Below are 6549 nucleotides of genomic sequence, written 5' to 3' on the forward strand. Positions count from 1 at the left end.
GGACATCGACACTACTGGATATTTTACGCTCTTTTGTCTTTGTCATACTTTTTCGTTGCTTCTGCAACAGTGGTCTGCACTGTTCTGTGTACCACGGCCGATGAATACCAACTCTTATTAATTAACTTGGTATACAGGGTGGTCCATTGATCATGAGCGGGCCAAATATCTCACGAAATAAGCGTCAAACGAAAAAACTACAAAGAACGAAACTTGTCTAGCATGACGGGGGAAACCAGAAGGCGCTATGGTTAGCCCACTAGATGGCGAAGCCATAGGTCAAATGCATATCAGCTGCGTTTTTTTAATAGGAACCCCCATTTTTTCACATATTCGTGTAGTACGTAAAGCAATATGAATATTTTAGTTGGACCAGTTTTTTCGCTTTGTCATCGATGGGGCTGTAATAGTCACAAACATATGGCTCACATTTTCAGAAGAACAGTTGGTAACAGGTAGGTTTTTTTAATTAAAATACAGAACGCAGGTAGTTTTGAACATTTTATTTCCGTTGTTCCAATGAGATACATGTACCTTTGTGAACTTATCATTTCTGAGAACGCATGCTGTTGCAGCGCGATTGCCTGTAAATACCACATTAACGCAATAAATGCTCAAAATGACATCACGGTCGACAAAGCTTTCGAGGCCGGCTACATTTGGGACACCTGAACCACCACGTACAATAGCGACGGTTAACCATCCGTTACCATGTGTGAAGGAATCATTGATGTCAATGCTGAAGTTTAGTCTGCATCCACAGAAGACTGCTGGTCCATCCAGTAGAGAGTGTGCAGCAACAGATTTTATAGTATTCTTCTTCTTGTCTGCAGCAGAAGTTGTCATTTCGACGTCTTCAATTGTTTTATATATTGTATGTCTTGAACGTCGACGATATCTTATGTAATAAGGCATATTTGGCAATACGTGTAACGACATTCCTCTCAACAGCGAGTAGTTCGCCTTCCGTAATGTTCGCATATGCATTGACAATGCGCTGACGCATGTTGTCAGGCGTTGTCGGTGGATAAAGATAGCAAATATCCTTCACCTTTCCCCACAAAAGGAAATCCGGAGACGTCATAACCGGTGAACGTGTTTCGACGACCAATCCACCTGTCATGAAATATGCAATTCAATACCGCTCCAACCGCCCACGAGCTTTGTGCCGGACATCCATCATGTTGGAAGTACATCGCCTTTCTGCAGTGAAACATCTTTTAGTAACATCGGTATAACATTACGTAGGAAAGCAGCATACACTGCAGCATTTAGATTGTCATCGATAAAATGGGGGCCAATTATCCTTCCTCCCATAATGCCGCACCATACACTAACCCACCAAGTTCGCTGATGTTCCACATGTCGCAGTCATCGCGGATTTTCCATTGCCCAATAGTGAATATTATGCCGGTTTACGTTACCGCTGTTGGTGACTGACGCTTCGTCGTTAAATAGAACGCGTGCAAACAATCTGTCGTCGTCCCGTAATTTCTCTTGTGCCCAGTGGCGGAACTGTACACGACGTTCAAAGTCGTCGCAATGCATAGAAATCTGGTACGGGTGCAATCGATGTTGATGTAGCATTGTCCACACCGACGTTTTTGAGATTCCCGATTCTCGCGCAATTTTTCTGCTACTGATATGCAGATTATCCGCGACAGCAGCTAAAACACCTACTTGGGCATCACCATTTGTTGCAGGTCGTGGTTGACGTTTCAAATGTGGCTAAACACTTCCTGTTTCCTTAAATAACGGAACTATCCGGCGAACGGTCCGGACACTTGGATGATGTCGTTCAGGATGCAGAGCGGCATACATAGCACACGCCCGTTGGGCATTTTGATCACAATAGCCATACATCAACACGATATCAACGTTTTCCGCAATTGGTAAACGGTCCATTTTAACACGGGTAATGAATCACGAAGCAAATACCGACCGCACTGGCGGAATGTTACGTGATATTACGTACTTATACGTTTGTGACTATTACAGCACCATCTATCACAAAGCGAAATACGTGGTCCAACTAAAACATTCATATTTCTTTACGTACTACGCGAATATGTAATAAAAAATGGGGGTTTATATTTTAAAAAACGCAGTTGATATCCGTTTGACCTATGGCAGCGCCATCTAGCGGGCCTACCACAGCGCCATCTGGTTGCCCCCTTCAAGCTAGACGAGTTTCGTTCTTTGTAGTTTTTTCGTTTGATGTTTATTTCGCGAGATATTTGGCCCGGTCACTATCAATGGACCACCCTGTATATCTTTCAGTTGCCGTCGACACTATTTCTTTGAATTTAAGCCACTTCTTGTCTACGGTCACATGGTCACTTCGGAAGAAGACTGTCTCTTAGGAAAGCGGCAAGCGACTTTTATCTGCTTTTTTTAGTAGACATATTTTGTGTTCATTTTTGGTGAATTTGGATGTTAACGTATTCAGTCTTGCTACAACAACCTTTTGATCATTAACACCTGTATCAGTCATGATGCTCCCTGTCTGTGAAAGGAATTTGCAATCTTCGAACACGGCACTACCACGTCTTAGCCTGTCAGAGCACACTTCACAGACAGACCCAATCTTCCATAACTCACAGTGTATGCTACTCATTAGTGTTCGCACGAGTATGTGACTGCCGCACTGGGAGAGATATATTTAGTTTCTCGTCAGATTGCGTTGGCTTTGGCATGAAGTACATTAGTGCAGTGTCTGTATTTGACAGTGTCTGTAAAGTTCCACGCAACGTTCCCTCGGACATGCATGTGTCTCCGAAAGAACAGACACAGCTTATGATTGATAGCCGTATTAAACCACGAAATATATTCACACATTGTGAATATGTTACCACAGATATACAATTTACTGAAGACAAATGAAAGTTTGTTCTGGATCAGGACTAGAACCTGGATTTCTTGCTTTATGAGAGGGTCCAACCGCTTCCGCCAACCAAAGTTCTCGCACAATTACACGATTTCTACACTTAGAGAAACTTATTTAACTTTCTCATCAGCCTGCCTTGTCTTTCTCTGTTGATCGATTGTGGAATCGAGACAGAGGTCGGTCAAATATTAACTAAGGAAAGTCGCAAAACAGCCGTATATTTTGAGAAGTTATTTTGTTTATACAAGCAGTTTCGGTTCAAATGGCTCTGAGAACTATGGGACTTAACATCTGAGGTCATCAGTCCCCTAGAACTTAGAACTTCTTAAACCTAACGACATCACTCACAGCCATGCCCGAGGCAGGATTCGAACCTGCGACCGTAGCGGTCGCGCGGCTCCGGACTGAAGCGCCTAGAACCGTTCGGCCACAGCGGCCGGTAGCAGTTTCGGCATCTCCATAATGCCATCTCCAGGCCCCTATGCACTCCATGTACAGACCATCACATATATCGATACTTGCATACTGGAGACATCAATGTCTAGATTCCATGAATTTGTTTTTGGAGTATTTACTTCGAAGACTTGTAAGAGTGGGATGACTATTGCAACGTCCCCTTAGAAAAATTAATGAATTAGTGTGCTGATAAACCTCTTACATTATTTGATTTTCAAACAGCTGAGCAGAACTGAACGTACTCAGACATTTCGCTCTTTCCCTATTCTGATCAACACTAAACTGAGACACAATATTTTTAGCGCAACGCAATCTGACTTTTAATAATCCCTGCAAAAAAATGGCCCTGACAAACATTAACCTATACCTTTCACAAATCACTTACCTCACAAAAATCTTCATTACTCAAACTACTGCAATACAGCGAGCGCCAATACTGCGAGCTAAATAAAAGATTCAAACTACTGATGGCACTAACTACTGATAGGCATAGTTAGCAAATGAAAAATTTTGATAGAGAACAAACAATGTATTTACCTTAATAGTGTTCAAAAGTCATAATATCTATATCAGTCCATGATATCCAATATTACAAATTTACTGTCTCTGTCCAGATCATCCGCTCTCAAAACTCCGCTATCTCACTCCCCACATCCACCACTGCTGGCGGCTCACCTCCAACTGCGCAACGCTACGCGCTGTTAACAGCCAACTGCCCAACACTACAGTAGCCAGCAACAATGCAAACCAGCCACAGACTGCACACAGCACAGACAGTGATTTTCATACAGAGCGCTACGTGGCGTTACCAATAAAAAAACCTATACAGCCTACTTACACTATCTGAAATGAGACCGAAATGTTCTTTGAATAGTTCAGCAACTGTACATGCGGGTCAGGTGGTCAGTACAAGGAACTAATTATTTGTTTATTCCGGTTGTCAAATATAATCTCTAATTATACCAACTCACAGAAGCTATCTATTTCAGTTTCACTGCAAGGTAAATTACTTTAACAGCAGTAAACATTCCACCACCAACTGTATTCAATGTATACTTATATGGATATGGTCCATATAAGTATATAATTCCGGCAATACCGGCCATGACCTTCTTCTGTGCGGATGCACACATATTGCACGAACTCTTACGGGACTTGGTAAGAATGTCTTCCACGAGTAATGACTGTGTAGGGTAGGGACACTACGAATGTAGTGTGTGGACATACAAGGTGAGAATGTGGGTCTCGCGGGAGGCGTGCGTGAGGTAGTCTATGCGGTCGCACTGTTCTCTGTGCCCTCGGTGGCTCAGCTGGATAGAGCGTCTGCCCTGTAAGCAGGAGATCCCGGGTTAGAGTCCCGGTCGAGGCACATATTTTCACCTGTCCCCGTTGATATACATCAACGCCCGTCAGCAGCTGAAGGTATTAATACATAGCTCTAATTTCGTATTCAATGTAGGTCCTACAATGAAATAGAACTGCAACCGTTATGCGAAAACATGCGAAGCTCCCTGCACGGAAGCAGCTTACAAGGGAACCTCCCCATCGCACCCCCCTCAGATTTAGTTATAAGTTCGCACAGTGCATAGGCCTTGAAAAACTGAACACAGATCAATCGAGAAAACAGGAAGAAGTTGTGTGAAATTATGAAAAAATAAGCAAAATATACAAACTGAGTAGTCCATGCGAAGATAGGCAACATCAAGGTTAATCTGAGCTCAGGAGCGCCGTGGTCCCGTGGTTACCGTGAACAGCTGCGGAATGAGAGGTTCTTGGTTCAAGTCTCCCCTCGAGCGAAAAGTTTTTCTTGATTTTCGCAAAGTTATGATCTGTCCATTCGTTCATTGACGAGACGAGACTGTAATAAGTTTAGTGTGTTTTTTGCGACCGCACCGCAAAACCGTGCGATTAGTAGACGAAAGGACGTGCCTCTCCAATGGGAACCGAAAACATTTTATCGCAAGGTCATAGGTCAACCGATTTCTCCACAGGAAAACACGTCTGATATATTCTATACGACACTGGTAACGGCATGTGCGTCACATGACAGGAATATGTTGTCGACCCACTTAACTTGTACACTTGGCGAATGGGTAAAAAGATTCTTCTACGTTGCCCGATTTAGGTTTTCTTGTGGATGTGAAAATTACTCCCAAAAAAGTGATGAAAACATAAGAGTTTGTCACATAAACTGCAACAAATGAATCCAACAGTTTCATAGTAGTACACTTTTGCCTGTGCTCTGTCAAAACATATGTTTTTAACGTTTTCAAATTTTTCCGTGTGTAGACCGTCAAATCCTGCATATGTCCAAGCAAATCTGAACATGTCCTGGAATTTTGGAGAGCGAAGTTGATTATGTGTGAGTGCCTGAACTTTGATAATGGTCTGAAAATAAAAAATTGAACTTTTCACTCGAAGGAAGACTTGAACCAAGGCCCTCTCGTTCCGCAGCTGCTCACGCTACCCACGGGACCACGGCGCTCCTGAGTTCAACTTAGACTTGATGTTGCCTGTCTTGTGCATGGACTACTCAGTTTGTATATTTTGCTTATTTTTTCATAGTTTCACACAACTTCTTCCTGTTTTCTCGATTGATCTGTGTTCAGTTTTTCAAGTCCTATGCACTGTGGCAACTTATAACTAAGTCTGAGGGGGGTGCGATGGGGAGGTTGCCTTGTTAGAACTCGGCAGATCCCGCTCAGGATCCGTCGTGTGAACCAGAAAGGGAAGCTTACGACGAGTCTCACATCTACATCTACGCTCAACAAACCACATTGCGACGTGTGGCTGAGTATACTTTGTGTACTCCCGTCACCTCGCCCTTTTCCCGTTCCAGTCACGAATTATTCGCGGGGGAACGATTGCTTGTGAGTCCCCATGTGAGCTCGACCCTCTAATTTTACCTTAATGATCTTTTCTTCGGAAATATATAGGAGGAAACAATATATTCGCAGAGTCTTCTAGGAGTAGTAAGCCATAGGAACATCAGCTGCAAGGCACATCGGGGCGGAAAGTGCCTCTCTTACAGCGTCTGTCAATGAAATAGGCTGGGCATTTCCGTGATGCTTTCGTGTTTACTAACTGAACGCGTTCTCTGTTTCCTCTACAAACCTGATCTAGAACGGATCTGAGACTTACAAGCAGTATTCACGTTAACGGTACCTGTGCATGGTACGTTCATTTTGTAGTCCGGCTGTTGCTGC

General features: G+C 43.3%; 1 non-coding gene across 1 annotated transcript; it reads left to right on the forward strand.

The window, feature by feature from the left end:
• Positions 1-4637: 4637 nt before the first annotated feature.
• Positions 4638-4712, forward strand: Trnat-ugu (transfer RNA threonine (anticodon UGU)). Its single transcript has one exon. It is a non-coding gene; the product is annotated as a tRNA-Thr (tRNA).
• Positions 4713-6549: the final 1837 nt, after the last annotated feature.

This window comes from Schistocerca cancellata, chromosome 3 (genome assembly GCF_023864275.1).
Source record: "Schistocerca cancellata isolate TAMUIC-IGC-003103 chromosome 3, iqSchCanc2.1, whole genome shotgun sequence".
NCBI classification, from domain to species: Eukaryota; Metazoa; Arthropoda; class Insecta; order Orthoptera; family Acrididae; genus Schistocerca; species Schistocerca cancellata.